The following is a 27,850-nucleotide window of genomic DNA, read 5'->3' on the forward strand; positions in this document are numbered from 1 at the left end:
GACTATCTGCTCCAACTACATCCTGTCAATAGACTCCAACTCTACTTCCGATCACTGTCTTCTAAGTGCACATTTGGACAACATAGCAGCACAGCCTATTACACGTTCTACCATTCTTTAAATTATTCCATGCCAATTTGCCTGTTGAACTACTAAATTGGTAAAGTTGTTTATTATTGTCACTTGTACTGAGATACAGTGAAAAATGTTTGGCACGCCATCCATACAGATCATTTCATTACATCAGTACATCAAGGTAATATAAGGAAAGTATTAGCAGAATGCAGAATATAATCTTACAATTGCAGAGAAAGTGCAGTGCAGACAGTCAAGAAGGTGCAAGGCCACGAGGTGGTAGTTTGTGAGGTCAGAAGTTCATTTTACCATACAAGGGGACTATTCAATCTCTCTCTCTGGCTATCCATCCCATAGGATGATGATGGTTCCTTTCAGTCAGTTAGTGGGGTTTATACCCCACTCCTCAGAAAGGAACAGCGTGTGCATCAATGGATTTTAGGTGAGTAGGGCATTGCACAGGTCTCGACCCACCCTCTTGACATCCCCTCCCGGATCCAGCAGCATGGTGGGGTCCAAGACGGCTGGGGGAAGTTCTTTTGCAGTGACTGGCCAGACCAAGCTTCGATGCAAGGGATACCCTTTCTGCGCTTCATGGCACGTGTTTGCTAAATGGCCGTTGACCTTCCGAGTGGTTTCATCCGTCCTTTGACAGGTCTTGTTTTTCGTCCTGCAGGGTGTCTAGCCACCCTCCTCACCAGGCAAGCCTGGCGGGGGAGCCGGTTTAGTCGCCGACCACGCGACCATGCGACAGGTAGTACTGGGTTACATGGTACCAGTAGCACTCAGATGAGTGACCTGACACCAACTATTCAATAGCGTTGCAACAGCAGGACAGAAGCTGTCCTTGAGTGTGGTAGAACATCCTTTCAGACTTTTGTATGTTCTGCCTCTCCAGAGGAAGAAGAGAGAAGGTTTGGGATAGAAGGTGTCCTTTAAGTATCAGAAACTGTAGTTAGAATCCATGGAAAGGAGATTGTTTGTCGTGAGGTGCTGAGCTCTGTCTACAACTCTCTGCTCTTTATTGCAGTGTTTCAAACCACAGCGCGTCTTTCCTTTATCAGGAACTGGTTAGCTTTAGTTTTACCTAGTAAAGTTTATTGGCATTAGTCAATAATGATATTGAAATAAAAACAGAAAATGTAAATACTCACCAGGTTAGCCCACATCTGTGGAAAGAGAAACAGAACTAATATTTCAGGACAAAGAATATAATTTTCACATCTTTATGGATATATCCAACTAGTTATGGTCTTATGGTCAATAACATTACTGGTGCAGGCTAGATGGACAAAATATAAAAAGATGGATAAATTGTATAAATAAGAATGTAGTATAAAATTGGGTTGTTAATGTTTGTGTTCAATGAGTTAATTGTATATCATTATCTCTACATCTGATTAAGTTGTTATTTACCTTAACAGGCCACAGGCCAATGTGTAAATGAATCTTGAGGTCAAATTATGGAATATCCTTGGGTTTTTTTGTAAAGCCAAGTGCTATCCAAATTACACACATCAAAGTTGCTGGTGAACACAGCAGGCCAGGCAGCATCTCTAGGAAGGGGTACAGTGGATGTTTCAGGCCAAGACCCTTCATCAGGACTAACTGAAGGAAAAGTTAGTAAGAGATTTGAGAGAGGGAGGGGTGATCCAAAATGATAGGAGAAGACAAGAGGGGGAGGGATGGAGCCAAGAGCTGGACAGGGAGCGGAAGTTTGAGAAGTCAATGTTCATGCCATCAGGTTGGAGGCTACCCAGACGGAATATAAGGTGTTGTTCCTCCAACCTGAGTGTGGCTTCATCTTTACAGTAGAGGAGGCTGTGGATCTAACTTCCGCTAATGCCGTACCTCCCCCTCGTACCCCATCCATTATTTATTTTTATACACACATTCTTTCTCTCACTCTCCTTTTTCTCCCTCTGTCCCTCTGACTATACCCCTTGCCCATCCTCTGGTTCCTCCCCCCCCCCTTGTCTTTCTCCCTGGGCCTCCTGTCCCATGATCCTCTCATAGCCCCTTTGCCAATCACCTGTCCAGCTCTTGGCTCCATCCCTCCCCCTCCTGACTTCTCCTATCATTTTGGATCTTCCCCTCCCCCTCCCACTTTCAAATCTCTTACTAGCTCTTCTTTCAGTTAGTCCTGACGAAGGGTCTCGGCCTGAAACGTCGACTGTACCTCTTCCTAGAGATGCTGCCTGGCCTGCTGCATTCACCAGCAACTTTGATGTGTGTTGCTTGAATTTCCAGCATCTGCAGAATTCCTGTTGTTTGCTATCCAAATTAAGTTTGATCCCTGTGTCCCAATTAACATACGAAGAAAGGGCAGTTTTTAAAAAAGGCAATTTTTATTTGTATATAACATCTTTAACAAAAATACAAAAACACATTCCACAGAAGTGTTATCTAACAACAATTAACATAATGCAACTTGAAGACCAATGATCAATAACAATAGGTATAGGGGAAGGAGTTTAAGGCATTTCATAACCTACGGTCTTTATTTCTGAAGACAGGCTGGCAATGATGCACCAATTAAACTGGAGAATGTTCAAATAACCAGAATTGAAAGAGCACAAATAGAAGCTATTTTGGGTTGATGGAGGTCTTAGAAATTGTGACGTGCTAAAGGGTCACTGGTGATAGTAGATGGGTGATCACCAGGAGAAGTAAAGCAAGTAAGCAGTCAGCGCAGGATACCACTGTGGCCATTATCCTCAGCAGGATACTGCTGGCAGGGATGACCTATTAGGACACTGTAGCAGCAGCAGCAGCTCGGCCAGTGGCACTGTGGACAGCTCTGAGGCTCAGCGGGAAAGGGTAAAGTCAAGCAGAGCAACAGTGATAGGTATGTTGCCTCCCAGGTGCTAGAGTCCAGGATGTCTCAGAGAAGTTGCAGAAGATTCTCAAGAGAGGGGATGAGCAGCCAGATGCCACGGTGCACATTGGCACCAATATCATAGGTAGAAAGGGGAAGAGGTTCTGCATAGTGAGTATTAGAGATGGGAAGAGGCTGAAGAACAGGACCTCCAAAGTAGTCATCTCTGGATTACTTCCAGTACCATGTGCTAGTCAGGTTAGGAATAGGATGATAGTGCAGATCAATGAATGGCTGAGGAGGTGCTGCACGTGGCAGGGTTTCTGATTTCTGGATCATTGGGAATCTTTTCTGGAGAAGGTATGACCTGTAAAAAAAGGATAGGTTACACATGAACCCAATATCTTTGTGGGCATTTTTGCTAGAGTTGCTGGAAGAGTTTAAATTAATTTGGCAGGGGGGTGGGAACCAGGGTGATGGGGCAGTTGGTTTACAAGTAGGTGCAGTGAGACTGTGAGGAAGGACAGGCAGATGATGGAGCAAAGTTGCAGTCAGTGCGATGAGTTGAAGTGTAAAATGGGGGCAAAATCAAAAAGTATGACAAACACAGGACTGGATGCAGTGCTATATTTGAATGCATGCAGTACAGTACACGGAATGATGTAGCTTAGTTCGAGACTGACAGGTATGATGTTTTGGGTATCTGAGTCATGGTTGAAAGAAGATCATAGTTGGGAGCTTAACATTCAAAGACACAGATTGCATTGAAAGGGCAGGCAAGTAGGCAGTGGGGAGTGGGGTAGCTTTGCTGGTTTAAAAAAAATAAATCAAATCCTTAGGTAGAGGTGACATATAATCAGAAAATTTTAAATCCTTATGGGTAGAGTTAGAAACTGCTAGTATAAAAATACTCTGGTGGATTATATACAGGCCTTTGAACAGTAGTCAGAATATGGGATATAAATTACAACAGGAGATAGAAAATGCATGTAACTCAGGGAATGTTACAATAGTTATCCAATCAATAATCAATGAGAGGCATTGATCGTGTGGATAGTCAGAGGTTTTTTCCCCAGGGCTGAATTGGCTAGCACGAGAGGGCACAGTTTTAAGTTACTTGGAAGTAGGTACAGAGGAGATGTCAGGAGTCAGTTTTTTTTATATAAACGCAGAGAGTGGGGAGTGCGTGGAATGGGCTGCCGGCGGTGGCGGGAGGTGGAAACGATAGGGTCTTTTAAGAGACTCCTGGATGGCTACATGGAGCTTAGAAGAAGAGAGGGCTATGGGTAAAGCCTAGGTAGTCCTAAGGTAGGGACATGTTCGACACAGCTTTGTGGGCCGAAGGGCCTGTATTATGCTGTATGTTTTCTACGTTTCTATGTCATGAAAGATTACTATACACAGGGAGACTGGGAAAGTCAGGTTGGTGCTGGAAATCAAGAGAGGCATTTTGTAGAGTGCTTACAAGATGGCTTTTTAGAACAGCTCAACTTTGAGCCTACTTGGGGAAAGGCAGTTCTGGATTGGGTGTTGTGTTGTGAGGCAGATTTGATTAGGGAGCTTAAGATAAAGGAACAATTAGTGAGTGATCATGATAAAATTCACCTGGTAATTTGAGAAGGAGAAGCTAAAATCAGTATTACAGTGCAGTATAGGGAATTACAGAGGCATGAGAGGGGAGCTGGTCAAAATTGCATGGAAGATGACACTAGCAGGGATGAAGACAGAACAGCAATGGCTGGAATTTCTGGGGGGAATTCGGAATGTGTAAGCTAGATACATCCCAAAGATAAAGAAGTACTCTAAAGGAAGGTTGAGGCAACCGAGGGTAACAAGAAAGTCAAAGACAGCATAAAAGCAAATCAAGAGGGCATACAGTATAATATAGCAAAAATTAGTGGGAAGTTAGAGGATTGGGAAGCTTTTAAAAACTAGCAGAAGGCAACTAAAAATGCCATAATGAGAAAAAACATGAAATATGAAGCAAGGCTAATCAATAATATAAAAGAGTTACCAAAAGTTTTTCAGATTTACAAAAAGAAAACGAGAGAAGAAAGTGGTTATCAGGCCACTGGAAAGTAATACTGAAGAGGCAGTAATAGGGGACAAAGAAATGTTGGGCAAACTTAATAAGTATTTTGCATCAGCTTTCACTGTGGAAGACACTATCACAATGTAAGTAATTCCAGAGTGTCTGTGGGCAAAAATGAGATTCGTTGCTATTAGTAAGGGGAAGGTGCTTGGGAATTTAAAGTTCTGAAGGTAGATAAGTCACCTGGACCAGAGGTAGTCGAAGAGATTGTGGAGGCATATTTTGTATTTATTTATTGAGATACACCATGGAATAGGCCCTTCTGGCCTTTGGAGCCACACCAGCCAGCAACCCTCGATTTAAACCTAGCCTAATCATGGGACAATGTACAATGACCATTAACCTACTAACTGGTTCATCTTTGGCCTATGGGAGGAAACTGATGCACCTACAAAAAGCACACCTATTCCACTGGAATGATTTATAGACTCCTTACAGATGACATTGGAATCTACCGCCCTGAGCTATAATAACATCACGCTCACCGCTACACTAGTAATGATCTTTCAATCATCACTAGATTTTGGAATTGTTCCAGAGGATTGAAAATTGCAAATGTCACTCCACTATTCAAGAAGAGAAGGAGACAGGAGAAAGGAAATTATATGCCTGTTAGTCTAACCTCAGTGGTTGGGAAAATGTTGGAGTGTATCATGAAGGATGAGGTTTCAGGGTAGTTGGAGACAAATTATAAAATAGGCGAAAGTCAGCATGGTTTCCCTAAGGAGATATCTTGCCTGACAAATCTTGCCTTTCATGGCCACTTTGAAAGGGAGAATATAACTACAGCTGTGAGAGAATATACCTGCACCTGGTGACCCTGTAATCTCTGTCTCGGTGGCCAACGTCAGGCTGTCCTTCAATAGAGTGAACCCTTGCAAGGCAGCAGGCCCTGATGGAGTACCTGGTAAGGTTGTGAGGACTTGTGACAACTAACTGGCAGGTGTATTCAAAGACATTTTCAACCTCTCACTGCTATGGGTGGAAGTTCCCACCTGCTTCAAAAGAGCAAGAATTGTACCAGTGCCCAAGAAGAGTAGTGTAAGCTGCCTTAAAAGACTATTGTCCAGTAGCACGCACATGTATGGTGGTGAGATGCTTTGAGAGCTTGGTCATGGCTAGAATCAACTCCTGCCTAAGCAAGGACCTGGACCCACTGCAATTTTCCTACCGCCACAATAGATCTATGACAGACTCAATCTCAATGGCTCTTCACGCGGCCTTAAATCACCTGAACAATACAAACACCTACTGTACGTCAGGATGGTGCTTCTTGACTAAAGCTTAGCGTTTAAAACCATCATTCCTACAATCCTAATTAAAAACCTACAGAATCTGGGCCTCTGTACCTCCCTCTACTATTGGATCCTCTTTTTCCAAACTAGAAAAACAGAAGCAGTGCAGATTGGTAATGACACCTCCTCCTCGCTGATGATCTAATCTACTCTGGCATACCTCAAGGATGTGTGCTTAGCACTCTACTCTCTCTATACCCATGACTATGTGACTAGGCATAGCTCAAATGCCATCTATAAATTTGCTGATGATGCAACCATTGTTGGTAGAATCTCAGATAGAGATAAGAGGGCATATAGGAGCGGGAAATACTAGCTCGTCAAATGGTGTCACAGCAGCAACCTTGCACACAATGTCAATAAGACCAAAGAACTGATTATGGACTTCATAAAGGGTAAGTCGAGGGAACAAGGACCAATCCTCATAGAGGGATCAGAAGTGGAGAGGGTGAATATTTTCAACTTCCTGGGTATCAAGATCTCTGAGAAACTAACCTGGTCCCAACATATCAATGCAGCTATAAAGAACACAAGACAGCAGCTATGCTTCATTAGGAGTTTCAAGATATTTGGTTTGTCACCTAAAATACTTAAACTTCTACAGATGTACTGTGGAGAGCATTCTGACAGGCTGCATCGCTGTCCAGTATGGGGGGGGGGAGGGCGGGGGCTGCTCTACAGGATCGAAAGACATTGAACACATGACCACTATCTCACTTGTTTTACGTTTGCACTACTTTTAATTTAACTATTTAAAATACATACAATAAATATAATTACTATAATAGAGTTTTTTAATATTTATCCTGTATTGCATTGTACTGCTACTGCTATGTTAACAAATTTCACAACATATCCCAGTGATAATGAACCTGATTCTGAAATCTGTTGGAGCTATTTGAGGAAATAACAGGCAGGATAGACAATGGAGAGTCAGTGGATGTTGTTTACTTGGATTTTCAGGTGGTCTTGGACAAGGTGCTGCAAATGAGTCTGCGAAACAGGATAAGAGCCCATGGCATTAGAGGAAAGATAAGACCATAAGACATTGGAGCACAATTAGGTCATTCAGCCATGTGAGTCTGTTCCGCCATTCCATCATGGCTGATCCCAGGTCCCACTCAACCCTATACACCTGCCTTCTCACCATATTCTTTGATGACCTGACGATCAGGAAACTATTAACTATTAACCTTGAATGTACCCATGGACTTGGCCTCCACTGCAGTCTGTAAGAGAGCATTCCACAGATTCACTACTCTCTGGCTAAAAAAAAAAATTCCTCCTTACTTACGTTCAAAAGGTCACACCTCGATTTTGAGGCTGTGACCTCTAGTTCTGGATGCCCCCACCATAGGAAACATCCTCTCCCCATCCACCCTATCTAGTCCTTAGAACATTCGGTAGGTTTCGATGAGATCCCCCTGCAATTTTCTAAATTCCAGTGAGTACAAGCCCAAAGCTACCAAACACTCCTCATATGTTAACCCTTTCATTCCCGAATTATCCTTGTGAACCTCCTATGGATTCTTTCCACTGATTACACATCTTTTCTGAGATATGGAGTGCAAAATAGATACTAGCATGAAGAGAAGATTGGCTGACTGGGAGGAGGCAAAGTGTAGGCATAAAGGGGCCTTTTATGGTTGGCTACCAGTGACTAGGGTTCTGTACTGGTCCAGTTCTTTTCACATTATATGTCAATGATTTAGATGACAAAATTGATGGCTTTTGACCAATTTTGTGAACAATACATACATAGGCGGTGGGACAGGTAATGTTGAGCATGCAGAGAGTCTGCAGAAGGACTTAGAGGGATTGAGAGAATACGCAAAGAAGTGGCAGATGGAATGTGGTGTAAGAAAGTAGTCATGCATTTTAGTTGAAGGAATAAATGTTTAGACTATTTCCTAAACAGGGAGAAAGTTTAAAAAAAAATCAGAGCTACACAAGGACTTGGGTAGACTTGTGAAGGTTTACTTAAAGGTTAACTTGCAGGTTGAGTCAGAAGGCAAATGCAATATTAGCATTCAGTTCAAGAGGACTAGAATATACTGTAAGAGCATGGATGTAATGCTGAAGTATTATCAGGCATTGGTCAGACCGCACTTGGAATACAGTGAGCAATTTTGCGCCCCTTCTCTAAGTGGCATTGGAGAGGGTCCAAAGCAGGTTCACGAGAATGATTCTGGGAATGAAAGGATTAACATATAAGCATTTGATATCTCTGGGCCTGTACTCACTGGGGCTTAGAAGAATTCATCATACAAATAACTATGGAGGCCAATTCATTGAGTATATTTAAAGCGATGTTGATATTTTCTTGATTAGTCAGAGGTCAAAGGTTAAGGGGAGAAGGCAGGAGAATGGTTTTGAGAGGGATAATAAATCAGCCATGATAGAATGGCAGACTTGATAGGCTACTCCTCTTTCTCATGGTCTTACATTGAGAATGGGAGACTTTTGAGATCAATAATAGAAGATAAAATAGTCTATCTTTATTATTTCTGTATTAAATACAATTCTATAATGGAAATCATGCCGTTTCTTGCTGGTAAGGTTCTAACAGCCTTCACAGGGATATAGGGTAGATGAGAAGAGCTTTGATACCAAACTGTGAACAACAAGTTGTCAAAAGCTATTCTTTTTAAGACAGCAGTCTTTTCCTTAGCTTGGGCAGTACTACTGTTTGTTGTTTACCTTTTAATGCTCAGAGCACAGCATGACACTTGACTGTTGGAGAATACTTTATCTCTTCTGGAACAGTTGATCCTAAATGATCGAGAGCCAGCACTGAAAATAACTATCTTTACATCATTAGAAGTTACACAGTCAGTGTTGGTAATGAGCCGCTAGCTTGCAAAGAAAAGAAATTGAACTTTTACTTCCTTAAAACCTGAAATACCTAATGAATCAACTCTAAGATAAACATAATTGGATCTCACGCTTAAAGATGTGGCATTCAGAAAATGCTTCTGCAAGAAAAATCTCATCATTATTTTCTGCTTTGGTTGAATGATTTTGGAAGAATGTCAAAAATCAGCTCCTCTTTTCTTGCAGATGTGCTCATTTTCCTTCAACTTCAAATATAGCCTCAAGGCAAAATAATGATTTTGTACACACCATTGACTTCCCTAGAATAAAAAGCCAGGCAATGTTAAAAGACTGCAGTTTTCATCGATTTTTGGCTTATTTGTTGAGAAGCACAATAAAAATGCAACATAATACTCATGATTTGTTTAAATGTCAATTTAGATTACTTGCTAAAAATCTATTTTAGGCATTGACTTTAGTTCCTTCAAAAAATCTATCAAAAATGCACATAGTTGAGAATTATGTTAGATTTCATTATAACTTAATTACATGCCTATGTTCTTGTCTAATGTAAATCCTTTAGTCATGTAAATTAGGGGTCTGAAACACTCCTACATGATTAAATGCAATATTAATTTATTTTCTTTAGACAAATTTCCCTTCTATTTCGATCCGATGTGATGGCTGTGAGAATAAAATTGAAAGCAGAACATTAATTATAGTGAAACCAATGTTCTTGGAATAGGAACTGATAACAGTAACTACTATCCAATAGTTATTCATTTCAAGTGATGTATGCTTTATCAAGAGTTAATAAAATAAATTCAATAATGCTATGACGGGAATTAACTCCTATGTCAAATACATACCTAGACCCATTGCAATTTGACTACCATCACAACAATCTACAATGTACACAATCTCACTGGCTCTCTACATGGCTTTGGAGCACCTAGGGAACAACAAATCATAATCAGGCTACTGTTTATCGATCAGATTCCCTCACACAAATCAAGTTTCAAATATATTTAGCTGGGGTGCCTAAGACTTTTGCATTTGTCAATGTGGAGTGGAGAATGAGTTGGTAAATCCGGTGAGAGCAAAGGATGTTGGGAAGGGCAAGGGCAGACTGCCACAAAAGGGTTGTGGAACAGGTGGCAGAGAAGGAGTACCAGGGTGGGGGTCAGCATGGGTGCAGACACACCCATCCCTGAGACACCAAGCAAGGTCATTGGAGTCCAAACAATTAATTTATTGATCATTACAGAATGTCTCTCTGGTGCTTCCTGCTCTATCCCCTCTCCCTTCCTCTTTCCCCAACCATAATTCCCTTCTACCAGCCCCCTTCCAATTCTCTGTGCACAATAGAGAACCATATCAGAATCCACCAGCCCTCATGAAGCAGTAAATAGTCAAAAGGGTGAGCAACTCCAAGTTCCTAAGTTCAATGTCTCTCAAGATCTAGCATGGACTGCGCACAATGATTCAATCACAAAGAAGACATGCCAGCAGTTATATTTCATTAGGAGTATGAGGAGATTTGGTATATCACCAAAGACTTTTGCAAATTTCCACAGATGAATGATAGAGAGCATTCTAACTGATTGCATCACAGATTGATATAGAACCTCCAATGCATAGGATTGCAAAAGGCTGCAGAGGCTCAGCCAGTTCCATAACTGGTTTAATTTTTTCCTCTGTCAAGAACAACTTCTGAGATGGTGCCTTAAGAAAGCAGAATTCATCATTAAAGACCCTTCCCATCCAGGATATACCCTATAAATGGTGCTACCACTGGTGAGGAGGTACAGAAACCTGAAGACCCACACTGAGAACACTTTCTTCCCGTCAACCTTCAGAGCACATAAACACATAAACGAACAATGCCTTTTGCCCTATATATTTATTTCTGTAACTTATTGATTGCAACTTGATTGGTCAGGGCATGAAGGAAACGGGGGGAGTTTGGGGCTGAGAGGAAAAATGGATTAGCATTGAGGAAATGGCAGAGCAAGCGCGATGGGCCAAATGGCCTAATTCTGCTCCTGTACCTTACGGTCTTATTGTGCTGCATTGCTGCTGCAAAACTATGAATTTCATCACAAGTCATTGATAATAAACCTGATTCCAATTCTTATTCTAACTGAATATTCATCAATTTCCCATGACGATGATCAAGGAGTTAAATTTTACATTTGCTTCTATGTCACTGTAATTGAAATTCAAATTCCCCACTCTTAGATTTCTAGCTGAGAGTTATGTTTGAATCTATTTACTACTTAATTTTAACAGGTGGGACAGGTGGGGTAAGAATTAAAAATAGAAAACTGGGAACATATCCCAAGCTATTGAACGTCTCTGTTTTATGTCAATGAAGTCATGGTCCATCTTATTCAGAGTGCAATCCAGAACTAGAGTTAAATTTAACCATAGCCATACAGTTTCCCATAAATGGCAGGCAGGACTTGCCAGCTCAAAGTGTTTGTAAGTTCTGCATTTGGGCCCTCAAAATCCCCTTTGTCAACGATGGTTTTTTCCTTCCAGCATTTCTCCTGCAACCAAGTGGGCAGCAGTTATCGACAACACTCCCCTATTTTTGGGATCTCTTGCCCTTTTCCTTCTGTGACATTCACCCTTGCATTCATTATTCACGCCATCCACTGCTGCTGTCCCGCATCTTGACTTCCATAGGCCATCCCAAACATACCGTGCTTCTCTCTGTTTGAGCTGCTTGGTAGGAAATAGAAGAAACATAATACAATTATACCAGCGATACTCCACATTCTTTGTATTACGGGATATTATTCAGATCTTCCGGTGCCTTCCCCACCAGCCAGCTCCACCTTCTGTAATCACTCAGACCACCGTGATAAATAAACCTTACAAATGAAAGAAAATTGGTGTCTTAAAATTCTACATTTGCTTCTAAATTTTTTTCTAGGATATTGAATAATCTTCAAACATAAAAAACAGATTTCATGTTTCTCTTATATTGCTCCAGAAAGATAGAATCTGAAAGACTATAATATCTCTGTTCTTGGAATTTTTAATCTATTGTTCCTTACTTCTGCCTGGCTATAATGCATACAGACAAGTAGGTAGCAAGGCATAGAATCTTGCATAAGTGTGCTTGATACAAATCGAGCAAATTTCTTTTTAAAAATTATTTATATTAGACTGGATATTTCAGATTACAAGTGATCTTGTTTGAATTTCACAATAGGAACTTTAATCCATTATCAGTACTGAATTTATTTTTTCCTCATTATTTTTGGAATCTGGTATCGCCAGCAGGGCAAAAATATATTGCCGTCCGTAACTGCCCTTGGGAAATTGGTGGTGAACAACTTTATTGAACTGCTGCTGTCTTCCCATTATACTTGAGGATGAAGTCCCAGGATTTGGACCTAGTAAAGTACTGGTGATGCATTTCCTAGAAAGGATGGTCTGTGAATTGGAGTTGAGCATTCAAGAGGTGATATCCCCACGTGCCTGAATACCTTGTCCTTGGAAATAGAACATGGAAAGTTGGAAGATGATGTCATTCACAGTAGCATAGGCAAGAACTTCTTATTGAGATTACTTAATTCTTTTGTACATCATTGGAGATGGAGAGGATGCATATTTAGGGCAGGCTAATAGTCAAGAAGATTGCCTTATCCGAATACTTCTGTGGCACTTGCCTGAGTGTTGTCTGGGTCTTCAGATGGCTTGCAGGGGTAAAATTCTTCATTTCCTCGGGAGTTGTGAATGGAGTTGAATATTGTACAGTCATTATTACACATCCCAACTTCAGACTTTAATATAGAGAAAAAGTTATTGAGAAAGTAGCCAATGATGAAGTAGCCAATGAGGAACTCCTGCAGTGATGTTCTTGCATTGGGATGTTTGCCTTCCAACAACCACAACTAGTTTCATTGTTGCAATGGTATAAATCTAGATATTCATCTCTTTTCCCCTTGATGGCCACTGACTTTAATTTCACTGTTCTCCTTAGTTCTACATTTAGTCAAGGGCAGGGACTCTCACTTTGCCTCTGACATTCAGCTATTAAACAGCTTGGACTAAAGCTGTGCTGAAGTCTAAAGCCAAAGCTGAAGAAAAGTGAGTCGATTATTGATGAGTTTGTGCTGCTGGATGACACTATTAATGACAACTTCCACCGCTTTATTGCTGACTAAGAATGGACTAATTGGGAAGATATTAGCCAGACTGGATGTGTGAAATGGGTTCTTAATTGTCTGTATTGTCAGGTAGATGCCAAATTTGTATCTTGACTGGAGAAACCTCTAATTCAGGAGTCTAGATTTTATTGGTAATAAACTGGGATGTTCTTCCCCATAGCATTTGCTGATCTAGTATACCCAGCCATTTCTTTATATCATATAGAGTGAATCAAATCATCTGAAAATTTTATTCTTTAATGGTGGGGATGTTAGGAGAAAGCTGAAATGAATAGAGTACTTCCAGCTAAAAGCAGGTCCAATCACATTACCTTGTCTCCAAATGTTCACATGTTATATCGTGATATCTCTGGTAATCACCTACCACTATTCATGGCTAGATGCTTATATGATAGTTGTAGTTCCACCTGTTCTTTAGGCTGTGAGATAATGTGCCTCTGTCTATCACATTTCTATTAGAGGGGAATATTATAAGCTTGTAATAGAAGACAAGCAAATACAATTGCCTTAATGTTGATTATTTCCTAGGATGATTGACCTTTGAGTAAACCAATGTACTAAGAATTGTCTTTGCAATTACAAATCAAGGAGGAACAAAAAAAAACAAATAATTAAGTTCCATTTAATATCAGAAATGTATACAATATACATCCTGAAATCCTTGTTCTTCGCAGACATCCACAAACAGAAGAGAGTCCTGAAGAATGAGTGGCAGTAAAAACATTAGAACCTCAAAGCCCACAATACTCTCCCCTCCCATGCATAAACAGCAGCAAAGTAACAACCCTGCCCCTCACTTCAGCAAAAAAAAGTATCAGCACCTTCCACTCACCAAGCAACCAATTGCAAAGCCCCAAAGACCATGATCTGCAGTACAACAAAAACTAACTGTTCGCCCGACAAATTGACATACCACAGGCTCTCTCCCTTTCCCCAATAAAGGGACAGAGAGGTGTCAACTTTTCACAGCAAGCAGGATCTTAGCATTCTAGTATAGGAAACTCAGTAGGTACATGAAGTAATTAGAGAGGGCAGTGGTATGTTTGTCTTATTACAAGGAATATGGAGTATTAAAGTAGGATGCATATTTGCAGGATGCTTATAGGCTGCTTATTCAGGCACTAAATAGGGCTCATGACATGGAAGACTTATTGGCTGACTGAGTTTATGCTGGTTTCCATTCCTCCACTAATCTCCCTGTAACCCATTCCCCCACATTCCTGTGAACCTGTTAGGGTTCTACACTCACCTACAGTATGCAAGGGTAACTTTAAAGTCGCTAATTAACCTACCAATCCTTGCACCTTTGGGGAGTGAAAGGCACCTGGGGTAACAGGTGAAAACAGCAGTTACAGGAAAACCAAGCAAACTTCCACAAAAAACACTAGAATTCAAGCAGGTCAGTGGAATGGCATGGTAATGGCTTTACCAACTCCACAATATTTTTTTCACCCTTTCCTCTTCTTCTATTCCACACTCTGGCCTCTTGCTTCTTCTCACCTGTCTATCATCTCCCTCTGGTGACCCTTCTTCCCTTTCACTTATCGTCCACTCTCCACATTCTTTTTCTCCAGCCCTATACTGTCGTCACCCATCTGGATTCACTATCACCTTCTAGCTTGTCCTCCTTCCCCTCCCCCTACCCCCCCCCCCAACTTTGCTTTGCTTTCCAGTGCTGATGAAGAGTATCAGCCCAAAATGTCGACTGTTTATTCTTTTTCATGGATGCTGTCTGACCTGCTGAGTTCCTTTGGTATTTTGTGCATATTGCTGTCTTTGGTTTTCCTTGTGTAGCAGACACCTTATTCTGAGCATCAAAGGCACTGCACTAAATCTGAAGTAGTACGAATGAAGCAGTCCTTCATGTGGAAGATGTGTTTAGATCCTTAGATGATGGGAAATAAATTTGACTCTAACATACAATGGACTGAAAATATATGGAAACATAGGCAGGCATAAGGTATTTTCACCATGTTAATAAATTGCCTATGATGGATAATATCAGTTTTATTTTTTAAAAATAGATACACATTATATCATTTTATTTAGCATGAGTAGCCTTGGTTTTTTTCCTCAATGAAGTTCTAGAAAGTAACTAAAGCCAAAATAATAAGATTTTAGCATTGTCTGAAATGGCACTATCTTAAATACTCGCAGGTTGTGGTATTCACAAAAAACAACTAAATCATTATAAGTAAGAACATCAGAGCTAAACCTTGACAGTTCCATTACTCGCTGGTTATGAGCAATTAATTCAAGGGTCAAGTACCTTTACCGCATCCAACGTTGTCATATTGGAGTGAGTTGAATATGTGGGTGACAGCTGTAACTGCAAAGACATCAATCTCATGTTGATTCAATCTGTGCATAATCTGCAAGAGACTAAAGGAAACAATTATGCCATCTTGAGCCACTGAGACCATCTTCTCATAGACAAACGCTTTTGATTTCTGGCATAGTTTAGAATGTCATAAGGCTATTATCCCATTACACGCCTCTATGGATGCTTTGAGGTATTACTGAACACATGAATTGATTGTGCCTGCTGCTGATAAGCAACATGAAGAATAAGCCAGAGGAGCAAAACAATTTTTTGCCATTTTCCACAAATGTTTGGCAAGTGCAGAGTTAAGATGAAAATTCTTACAGACATGTAGTATGAAGTATTTCATAACACTTTCTTCCAGAACAAACCTTGTAACCTGACAGACTATTGCTTAGGTAAACGGTTAATACAAATTCAGCTACTAATCGTTCATAGAATATGTAATGATGATATCAGCTTCAGAGAAGGTATGACGTTGCCATTCTGTCTCAGATGAATCTTACAAGTTGTAACATAAATTATGGACTAGTAACTCCAAATGATCACAAAATATCACATTGTTTCACTGGAAATAGCATAAATCTAACATAATTGGGTTATTATTGTCACATGTACAAAGATACAGTGAAAACCTTTTATTCACATGCCATCCAGCTGGATCATTCCAAACACAAGTATACTGAGGTAGTACAAAAGGGATGTAATTACAAAATGAAGAATGTAGTGTTAACAGCTACAGAAAGTGTAGTGCAAGTAGGCAATGCAAAATGACTACGAGATGGTAGAATGAGAGATTAAGAGTGTAACAGCAGTGTACATTCCATCCTTGAATCTGGTGGTAATCGAACTTTTGTATCTTCTGCCTGATGGGATGGGGGAAAGAGAGAATGACCAGTGTGGGAGGTGTCCTTAATTTGTTGGCTAAGAGATGTGCCAACGGAGTCTGGTTTTCTTGACGGATTGAGCTGTGTTCATAGCTCTGCAACTTCCAGCATTCTTGGGCAAAGCAGTAATGTAATGCATCCAGTTAGGAGGTTTTCTTTAAGATACCTCTAACAAATAATGGAAGTCATTAAGGACATGTCATATTTACTTAGCCTTCCAAGGAAACACAGGCACGGGAGTCTTTTCTTGGCTGTAGCATCTACATGGTTGGACCATGACAAATAGTCAGTGACATTTACACAAATGAACTTTAATCAGAAACAGGTTTACCGGCATACTGTATGTTGTGAAATGTGCTGTTTTGCAGCAACAGTAGATTGCAACACATAATAAAAACTATAAATTATGATAAGATATACAATTAAGTAGTGTAAAATGAGAGCAAAAAAAAGATGAAAAAGAGTGACGTACTATACATGGGTTCTTGTCCATTCAAAAATCTGATGGCGGAGAGGAAAAAGTTGTTCCTGAAATGTTGACTTTGTCTTTGGGCTCCTGTACCTCCTCCTTGATAGTACCAATCAGAAGAGGGTATTTCCTGGGTGATGGGTGTCCTAAACAAAAGGATTAGCCATGATTGAATGGCAGAGCAGACTTGCTGGGGCAGATGGCTTAATTCTGCTTCTATGTCTTATGGTCGCTTTTGCTGGGGAGGCCAGTGCCCGTGATAGAGCTGGCTGAGTTTGCAACTTTCTGCAGCTTTTTCCGATCTTGTGCAGTTACAGCTTCGTACCAGATGGTGATGCAACCAGTGAAAATGCTTTCCACGGTATATCCGTGGAAATTTGTGAGAGCCTTTGGTGATGTACCAAGTCTCCTCAAACTCCTAACAAGATATAGCCACAGTCATGCCTTCTTTGTTGGGCCAAGATAGATCCTCAAATGTTAACACCCAGGAACGTGAAACTGTCCACTCTTTCCACTGCTGATCCCTTGATGAGGAATGGTGTGTTTTCCTCTTCCAGAAGTCCACCATCAATTTCTTGGTCTTACTGACGGTGAGTGCAAGGTTGGTGTTGGGATACCACTCAACCAGCTGATCTCTCCCACTTCTGCATGCCTCCTCATCACCATCTGTAATTCTACTAACAATAGTCATATTATCGTCAAATTTATAAATGGCATTTGAGCCATGCATGAAGAGAGTAAAGCAGCATGCCAAGTACACATTCCTGAGGTGTCATGCTGATTGTCAGTGAGGAGGAGATGTTACTTCTGATCTGCCCTACCCTGACTGTGGTCTCCCAATGAGAAAGTCAAGGATCCAGTTGCAGAGGGAAGTACAGAGGCCTAGGTTTTGGAGCTTATTGATTAGTACTGAGAGTGCAATGACGTTGAAAACTGAGCTGTAATCATTGAACAGCAGCCTGATGTAGGTTTACTACTGGCCAGGTGATCCAAGACAGAGTGAGAGCCAGTGAGATGGCATCCACTGTAGACCTATCAGGTCAATCGGCAAATTACGGCAGGTCCATCTCCTTGATTAGACAGGAGGTGATTCTGGCCATGAACAATCTCTCAAAGCACTTCATCATAGTAGATACGAGTGCAACTGGGTGACAGATGTTGAGGCAGCTCATCCTGCTCTTCTTGGGCATTGGTGTGATTGTTGCTCTTCGAAACAGATGGGAACTTCCAACAACAGCAGTGAAAGATTGAAGATGTCTGAACATTCCCGACAGTTGGTTGGCACAGGTCTTCAGTGCCCTGCCAGGTACATCATCAGGGCCTGATGTCTTGCAAAAGTTCACCCTTATGAAAGTTGTTCTGACATTGGTCTCTGAGTCAGAGTTTACAAGGTCACCAGCTCTCAACTATTTCCACCTCAGCTCCATACAGACAGGGGTGTGTACTCCATCTTGCTTCCTGAAATCTATGACCAGCTCTTCTATTTTGCAAACATTGAGGGAGAAGATGTTGTCTTGACACCATTTCATTAGGCTCTCTACCAGAATAGAAATCAATATATACTAGAATTCTAATAGGTCCCAGATTCATCAGCATTTGAACAAAAACAAGCAATACTTCAGAAAAAGCCAAGTCATCAACAAATTTAATTTTATTATACCTCGATCATAGAACAGCAATTAACAGAAGAATCATTAGATGAAAATTAATACTTATCCAGTAAAGGAATATATAGCTATGTGACTCAAAATCTGATGAATTGGTTAGAGCAGTGCTTTTTCAGGTGGTTTTAAAGGGGAGGGTGGCAGTAGATGTGCTCAGAAAAATGAATTTGTGGAAATGATGGTGGTTTGGTGCTTGAAGGAATAGCAAGCAATATCAAACCTGGCTTTTTTGCTGAATAAAATACTTTAAGTTACCTTTTTCATAAAACTACTATTATGTGTCACAAGCAATTTATTACTATAATAAATGGCAAACAATTCAATAGAGAGAAGAACATAAATATTAATGAGATCAGGGAAGGGTATAGGATATTATAAAGCACATTGAGATTACAGAAGTGGAGGTGGTCAGTCTCCTAAGATAAACAACTCCCAGGCCTGATGACATCTATATCAAGATACCGGAGAGGTAAGGCTGGAGATTGCTAGGACCTTGACAGAAATCTTTGTATCCCAGTGTTGGAGAGTAGTCAGTGTTAATATTCTGTTGATGAGAGCAATTAGAATAATCCAGCCAATTACAGGACAGTGAGCCTTCCATCGGTAGTAAGGAAATCATTGGAGAAGGTACTGAAAGTTAGTGAAGGAAGGGCAGTGGATGTTGTCTAACTGGATTTTAGTCAAGCCTTTGTTACAGGCTGTCATGGTAGAGTTATCCAGAAGACTAAGGCATATCGGATTCAACTGGCATATAGCATTCAAAATCTCTTACTGTCTCCTCTATCAGTTAGTCCTGACAAAGGTGCTTGACCTGAAACGTTGGCTGTACTTCTTCCTATAGATGCTGCCTGGCCTGCTGTGTTCCACCAGCAGTTTGTGTGTGTTGCTTGAATTTCCAGCATCTGCAGATTTCCTCGTGTTTGCGTCCCACAAAAATGTTGCCTGGATTGGAGAGTATTAGTTATAAGAAGGTTTGGACAAACTTGGTTTCTTTTCTCTTAGGGGTGACATGATACAAGTATTTATAATTTTGCTTCAGCTGACTCTGATTATTCATCTTCATCTACCAATGATTTTATTCCAACTTCAGCTGCTGTACCATTGCTGCTGTTTCTTCTTGTGTTGTCTTATGGCAGATGGCAAACCAGCTTTAAGGTGCATTACTGCCACCTGCTAGACTGGAGTGTGGATCGTTGGATAAACAGGAGAAGGGAAAAGAATTGCATTCCCTATATTCTATATAATAAACATGAGTCTTTCAGATAATTCATGATACAGATCTGTATTTGTCTTGAATTCCCACTTAAAATGTCTTCTATGCCCACGTCACTTTTTATTTATCTTAAGCTCTCCAATCACCTTCATTCTTTCTTTTTGATATTTCTTACATTTTATCAATACATGTTCAACTGTTTCTGGTTGATTACAGTATTCACACAACCCAGCTGGATGTTTTCCTATTTTGTGTAATGTGTAATTAAGACTAGTGTGTCCAATTCTCAAATGACTGATGATCACTTCTGTCTTTCTATATCCACTTGACAATCTTTTGTGTCTGACTTACCCCTGTACCATTGCTGCCAGGTAACTTGATAAACAGATAGCCATAGTCACATCATTCCAGGGTTATGTGCTAAGTATATAGCAAAAGTGCAAGGTACTTACTTGGAAATACTTTGCCACCAGATCTTTGCTGAAAGGTCGTTGTAAATCCACATCATGCAAAAGGATAGTGGGCAGTTCAAGTTTCTCTATCTTGTGGCTCTGGAAGTTAGTTTGAATCTTGATTTTTCATATCAATATAGAGGTTCCAGAGGATTGGAGGGTTTCAGGTGATGTCCCCTTATTCAAGAAAAGGAGTTAGAGATACCCCAGGAAATTATAGACCAGTGAGTTCTCACTTCAGTTGTTGGTAAGTTGATGGAAAAGATCTTGAGAAGCAGGATTTATGAATATTTGGAGGGGCATAATATGATTAGGAATAGTCAGCATGGCTTTGTCAAGGGCAGGTCATGCCTTACAAGCCTGATTGAATTTTTGAGGACATGACTAAGAACATCGATGAAGGTAGAGCAGTAGATGTAGTCTATATGGATGTCAGCAAGGCATTTGATAAGGTACCCCATGCAAGGTTCACTGAGAAAATAAGGAGGCATGGGATCCAAGAGGACATTGCTCTGTGGATCCAGAATTGGCTTGCCCACAGAAGGCAAAGTCTGGTTGTAGACAGGTCATATTATTCATGGAGATCAGTGACCAGTGGTGTGCCTCAGGGATCTGTTCTTGGACCCCTACTCTTCATGATTTTTATAAATGACCCGAATGAGGAAGTGGAGGGATGGGTTAGTAAGTTTGCTGATGACACAAAGGTTGGAGGTGTTGTAGATAGTGTGGAGGGCTGTCAGAGGTTACAGCAAGACATTGATAGGATGCAAAACTGGGCTGAGAAGTGGCAGATGGAGTTCAACCCAGGTAAGTGTGAGGTGGTTCATTTTGATAGGTCAAATATGATGGCAGAATATACTATTAATGGTAAGACTCTTGGAAATGTGGAGGATCAGAGGGATCTTGGGGTCCAAGTCCACAGGTCACTCAAAGCTGCTGTGCAGTTTGACTGTGTGGTTAAGAAGGCATATGGTGCAGTGGCCTTCATCAACCATGGGATTGAGTTTAAGAGCTGAGAGGTAATGTTACAGCTATATAGGACCCTAGTCAGACCCCACTTGGAGTACTGTGCTCAGTTCTGGTCTCCTCACTACAGGAAGGATGTGAAAACTGTAGAAAGGGCGCAGGGGAGATTTACAACGATTTTTCCTGGATTGGGGAGCATGCCTTATGAGAATAGGTTGAGGGAACTTGGCCTTTTCTCCTTGGAGCAGCAGAGGATGAGAGGTGACCTGATAGGTGTGTAAGATGATGAGAGGCATTGATCATGTAGATAGTCAGAGGCTTTTTCCCAGGGCTGAAATGGTTAACATGAGAGGGCACAGTTTTAAGGTGCTTGGAAGTAGATACAGAGGAGATGTCAGGGGTAATTTTTTTTAAACCTAAGTGCATGGAATGGGCTGCCAGCAATGGTGGAGGTGGATACGATGTGGTCTTTTAAGAGACTCGTAGATTAGTTCGGCATTGTGGTCAGTGCAGACAATATGGGCTAATGAGCTTGTCTGTGTACTACATCATTTTGTATTCTGTGTAGCAATAGAGGGACAAAGGAATGAAAACAAAAACTGAAGTGGAGGTATTTCTTGGAGGATTGAAGGGCTAGAGAATGTTGCAAATGTTGGGAGAAATGAACTCTTGGAGGAGTTTGATAGGGTGAGAAGTGCTCTGTATGGCATGGAATAAATCAGATGAGCTGTGCCTTATGGAAGGAAAAGTTTGAGTATCAAACTAAGAGGACAGTGGAATAGTGGCCTTTATAGAAACATAGAAACATAGAAAATAGGTGCAGGAGTAGGTCATTTGGCCCTTCGAGCCTGCACCGCCATTTATTATGATCATGGCTGATCATCCAACTCAGAACCCCGCCCCAGCCTTCCCTCCATACCCCCTGACCCCCATAGCCACAAGGGCCATATCTAACTCCCTCTTAAATATAGCCAATGAACTGGCCTCAACAGTTTCCTGTGGCAGAGAATTCCACAGATTCACCACTCTCTGTGTGAAGAAGTTTTTCCTAATCTCGGTCCTAAAAGGCTTCCCCTCTATCCTCAAACGGTGGCCCCTCGTTCTGGACTTCCCCAACATCGGGAACAATCTTCCTGCATCTAACCTGTCCAATCCCTTTAGGATCTTATACGTTTCAATCAGATCCCCCCTCAATCTTCTAAATTCCAACGAGTACAAGCCCAGTTCATCCAGTCTTTCTTCATATGAAAGTCCTGCCATCCCAGGAATCAATCTGGTGAATATAGATTTAAAAGAAGCAGATGTGAGGCTTTTAACAGAAGATGTGCAGAATCAGAGGTGGAGATGAGTGATGTTTGGAATGGGACGAAGATCATGATTCTCCTAGACAGGTAACAGAAACAGAACTTAAATATTGGTGGTGGAAGTTCAGAGTTAAGATAAGAAGAAAACTAGTAGGCACAAGAGGGACATTCATTTGAATGGATTGCCATTATCTTGGTGACAAAAAACCATGTGTTGCTCAGAAGTATGGGCAAGAAGTATAGGCAAGAAGTTTAAGAAAATGGTTGCTCATAGAAAAAGTGAAACAACTTGGCAAAAAGTTAAAGTCACAGGCTAATTGTAATGAGTTGATCATGCTCTCAATGAATCTCATGCAGAACACAACTGTAAATCTCTAAAAGATTCCAGCAGTAAAACTGTCTACCCATGTTAAGGCTATGAACTCTTTGCCTGTCAGCAACCACATATAATAAACTTAATGACCATCAAATAGAAAAATATAAAATAATGTTAAACTTCTCTTGCTTTGCTGCCTGACATCTACAGGAACTTCAATCAGAGAGAACCTCAGACAGTAGGTCCATCCCCAACGTACCCAACTTGCCACTATAACTTTAGTGGGCACTTTATTAGGTACAGAAGGTACTGCAACCCATTCACTTCAAGTTTCAATGTGCTGTGCCTTCAGAGATGCTCTTCTGCATGTCACTATTGTAATCCTTGGTCATTTGAGTTACTGTCGCCTTCCTGTCAGCTTGAACCAGTCTGGGCATTCTCTCCTGACCTATCTCATTAAAAGCATGTGTGCCCAAAGAACTGCTCCTCACTGGATGCTTATTTTTGTTTTTCACACCATTCTCTGTAAACTCTAGAGACTGGTATGTGAGAAAATCCCAGGAGATCGGCAATTTCTGAGATACTCAAACTACCCCATCTAGCACCAACAATCATTCCACAGTCAAAGTCACTTAGATCATGTTTCTTTGCCATTCTCATAAAGTGGACACAAAGTGTAAAAGGCCATAAAAGATGTAGGAGCAGAATTAGGCCAGTCATCCCATCAGATGAGTTCCACCATTCCATCAAGGCTGATTTATTATCCATCTGAACATCATTAGCCTGCATTCTCCCCTTGACCTTTGACATCCTTACTAATCAAGAATCTATCAAACTCCACTTTAAATATTCTCAATGACTTGGCCTCCACGGCCATCTAAGACAATGAATTCCCTAGATTTACCACCATCTGGCTAAAGAAACTCCCTCTCATCTCTATTCTAAAGGGACAAGTTTCTATGCTAAGGCTATGCACTCTGGTCCTAGGCTCCCACTCTACAGAAAACATCCTCTTCACATCCACATCCACTCTCTCTTGACTTTTCAAAATTCAATAGGTTTTAATGAAACTCCCCCTCATTCTTCTAAACTCCAGCAAGCACAGGATCAGAGCTATCAAATGTTCCTCATATCATACTGTATGTTAACTCATTCACTCCCAGGATCATTCTCATGAACTTCCTTTCCAATGGTAGCACATCTTTCTTAGATAAAGGAACCAAAACTATTCACAATATTCCAAGTGCAGTCTGACTAACGACTTGCAAAGACTCAGCATTACATCATTGATATTATATTCTATTCCTCTCAAAATAAATAATAACATTGCATTTCAGAATCAGATTCAGACTCAGATTTAATATCAGTGGCGTATGTTATGAAATTTGTTATCTTAGCAGCAGCAGTACAATGTGATACATGATAGTATAGGAAATAATAAGTAAATCAATTAAAATATATAATAATATATTCACACATGTACAAATATATGTATGTTAAAATAAAAATAGTACAAAAACAAAAATAATATTCAAACAAAAGTGAGGTAGTTTTCATGGGTTCAATGTCAGTTTAGGAATTGGATAGTTAGGAAGGAAGCTGAGAAGCAGGACCTCCAGGGTAGTAATCTCAGGATTGCTACCTGTGCCACGTGCTAGTGAGGGCAAGAGTAGTAGGATCAGGCAGATGAATGCGTGGCTGAGAGACTGGTGAAGGGGGCAGGGCTTCAGATTCTTGGATAATTGGGATCTCTTCTGGGGGAAGTATGACCTGTTCAAAAAGGACAGGTTACACCTGAACCCGAAGGGGACCAATATCCTGGCGGGAAGGTTTAATAGAGCTGTTAGGGAGGGTTTAAACTAATTTGGCAAGGAGATGGGAACCGGGATGATAGAGAGGAGGAGGGGGAAAAACAGAAATAAATCTAAGATAGTGAGCAGTAAAGATGTCAGGAAGTGCAGGCAGGGGATGAGGCAAATTTGCAGCCATTGGGATGAGCTGCAGAGCAATCAAAGCAAAAAGTTCCAAATACTGGACTTAAGGTGTTATACTTAAATGCACGCAGCATAAGGAATAAGGTGGATGATCTTGTCGTACAGCTACAGATTTGCAGGTATGATATTGTGGCCATCACTGAGACGTGGCTAAAGGATGCATGTCTCTGGGAGCTGAACATCCAAGGATACACTGTGTATCAGAAGGATAGGCAGGTAGACAGAGGGGGAGGCGTGGCTTTATTGGTAAGAAATGATATTAAATCATTAGAAAGAGGTGACAAAAGGATCGGAAGGTGCAGAATCTTTACGGGTTGAGCTCAGAAATCGCAGGGGTAAAAGGATCCTGATGGCAGGCCTCCTAACAGCTGTCGTGATTTGGACTACAAATTACAACAGGAAATAGAAAAGGCTTGTCAGAAGGGCAATGTTATTATAATTGTGGGGGATTTTAACATGTGAGTGGATTGGGAAAATTAGGTCGGCACTGGATCTCAAGAGAGAGAACTTGTAGAATGTCTACAAGATGGCTTATTAGAACAGCTTGTTGTTGAGCCCACTAGGGGATAGGCTGTACTGGATTGGGTATTGTGTAATGAACCAGAGATGATTAGAGAGATTGAGATGAAGGAACCCTTAGGAGGCAGTGATCATAACATGATTGAGTTCACCGTGAAATTTGAGAATGAGAAGCCAAAATCTGATGTGTCAGTATTTCAGTGGAGTAAAGGAAATTACAGTGGCATTAGAGAGGAACTGGCCAAAGTTGACTGGAAAGGGACACTAGTGGGAAGGACAGCAGAGCAGCAGTGACTGGAGTTTATGCGAGAAGTGAGGAAGGTACAAGACAGATATATTTCAAAAAGAAGAAATTTTCAAATGGAAAGAGGATGCAACTGTGGCTGACAAGAGAAGTCAAAGCCAAAGTTAAAGCAAAGCAGAGGGCATACAAGGAAGCGAAAATTAGTGGGAAGACAGGATTGGGAAGTTTTTAAACTTGCAAAAGGAAACTAAGAAGGTCATCAAGAGGGAAAAGATGAACTATGAAAGGAAGCTAGCAGATAATATCACAGAGGATGCTAAAAGCTTTTTCAAGTATATAAAGAGTAAAAGACAGGTGAGAGTAGATATAGGACCAATAGAAAATGATGCTGGAGAAATTGTAATGGGAGATGAGGAGATGGCAGAGGAACTTGCCAATATCTACTATTCAAGTTGAGGGCACACTCTCCCTACCAAGAAGGTACTTCCAGCTAACAAAGTAGTTAAAACATTTCTTTTATTTTCTGTGATACATGATTAAATCCAATCAACATTCTTAAAACACATTTAAAACTGGAAGAGGATTTTTCAATCTTATATATTCAGAAATTACAAACCATTTCTAAAACACAAAGCATTTCTGAAAAAAACAAAGCACAGAGCATCAAGGATTTCGAAAACACAGGTACAGTTCCTATTAACTAAACAGGCGTATCCCCGAGTTGCTGGAATCAATCATTCATCGTAGAAATTGAAGGCAAAGGAATGGATTCTAATTCACCTTAAGTTCCTTCTATGGCTTCTTAATGTTCCTTACGCAACTCCCAATAAGCCTCAACTACTCTCTACACTTATACTGTTTCTCTGTCACTTGGGTGACTTTTGGTGAATGCTGTAAAGCTAACCTCAAGTGCATATAACTTCCAGCAATAATAAATCAATTATTTGATATGCTCAATGATATTACCTATTTGATCTGCAAGCTTCCTTGAACTAAGCAACTTAGTCTGCTTGTCTGTTTGAAACAATCCAAATTAAATAGCCTGTTGCCTTATACTGACCACTTAAGCAGTAATAAACCAGGTATAGTTACTTATTACAGACAGAGTGTTTTCTAAATACAGAGCTTCTTTGCAAAAATGTGTATTAACTTCAAACTGACTATTGCTTTCCATTTATATTTTAAGAACTGAAGACTGACTTCCATTTATGACAGGAAGGTAACCAAAGCAATATTAGTTGGGTGTTTACTTACATCTGTCTGTGATCTTACAAGTGGTAGCAGCTGTGTTCAGAAAGCAAAATCAGCAAACATGAGATCAATGGTTGCAGGAGTTGAGTCTGAGACTGCAAGAAGTGCTTCTGACAGCTCTGGAAACATTCCTCCTTCCTTTTTCGTAGTTTGTGCATCTTGATATTGGGAAGGTGCATTTAGTTCACTAGTGTATTCCCTTATTAAGCCTTCAGTTTCTCACTTTACAATCCAATCCATCCTCTTGGATTCCACATCCACAACAACATCTGACAAATCCTCTGTTTTTGTATCTCTATTAACTCCTTTCTCTTTGGCTTTCCATTCATGCAGCTGGGCTTTGGTCTTTGCATTTACTTTTACCAGCAGCTTCTTGTCTCCAACTTGAAGTTCATGTAATAACCTTAATGGGCACAGAGTAGATTCTGGTTCCTTATACTCACAAATGCCAAACACTTGCAACTTTCCTAAAGCTCCTTGAACTCTCTTCCAACTTAAATCCAAGCCACATTTCACAAGTAACAGTCTGATTAAAACATTAGTAGCTTTCTCAAATATATTACCTAGAAAAACTGTGTAGTTGGACCATTGTTTTTGTTACTTTCACAATCACGCTGAGTAGTATTATCCTTCCTTGGTCTAATATGCTTTCCAAGCAGAGGTACACAGGTTGGCACCAACACCTGTTTGTCCTCTGTTTATGGTGTTCAGTATGGAGATAGTTGTGGCATCATCCTGTAACTTTTGAATTCACTTTCAGTTGGCTTCATTGCAAGGAATGTGGCATGTAACTGGTGGATGGATCTCCAGTCAAGTTGTAGTGGTCTCAGCCAATCACGCACCCACAATGCTGATCCTTCTGTTTTTTTAAACCATATACAAGCTCAATTTAGCTTGTTGGTTGTTGGTTGTTTTAATGTCATACCCACAAGTGTTATCTTTTCTCCAGTATAATTTCTTAGTTGAATAT

The 27,850-nt window shown here is 40.6% G+C and overlaps 1 protein-coding gene, 1 long non-coding RNA gene and 1 pseudogene across 15 annotated transcripts in view; 1 reads left to right on the forward strand and 2 right to left on the reverse strand.

The window, feature by feature from the left end:
* The window catches only part of dlgap1a (discs, large (Drosophila) homolog-associated protein 1a), an 890,995-nt gene that overhangs the window by 470,108 nt on the left and 393,037 nt on the right, over window positions 1-27,850 (forward strand). The gene's annotated exons all lie outside the window — the stretch shown is intronic.
* The window catches only part of LOC134353843 (uncharacterized), an 84,782-nt gene continuing 66,619 nt past the window's right edge, over window positions 9,688-27,850 (reverse strand). Inside the window, exons 2-3 of the long non-coding RNA XR_010019689.1 lie at window positions 15,548-15,660; window positions 9,688-11,821 (exon numbers count right to left, since the gene is read on the reverse strand). This is a non-coding gene — a long non-coding RNA (uncharacterized LOC134353843). The remainder of the gene's footprint in view (window positions 11,822-15,547; window positions 15,661-27,850) is intronic.
* LOC134356678 (RNA-binding protein 25-like) overlaps window positions 27,052-27,850 on the reverse strand; it is a 63,110-nt pseudogene continuing 62,311 nt past the window's right edge.

The sequence above is a fragment of the Mobula hypostoma genome, chromosome 1 (assembly GCF_963921235.1).
Source record: "Mobula hypostoma chromosome 1, sMobHyp1.1, whole genome shotgun sequence".
Taxonomy (NCBI): domain Eukaryota; kingdom Metazoa; phylum Chordata; class Chondrichthyes; order Myliobatiformes; family Myliobatidae; genus Mobula; species Mobula hypostoma.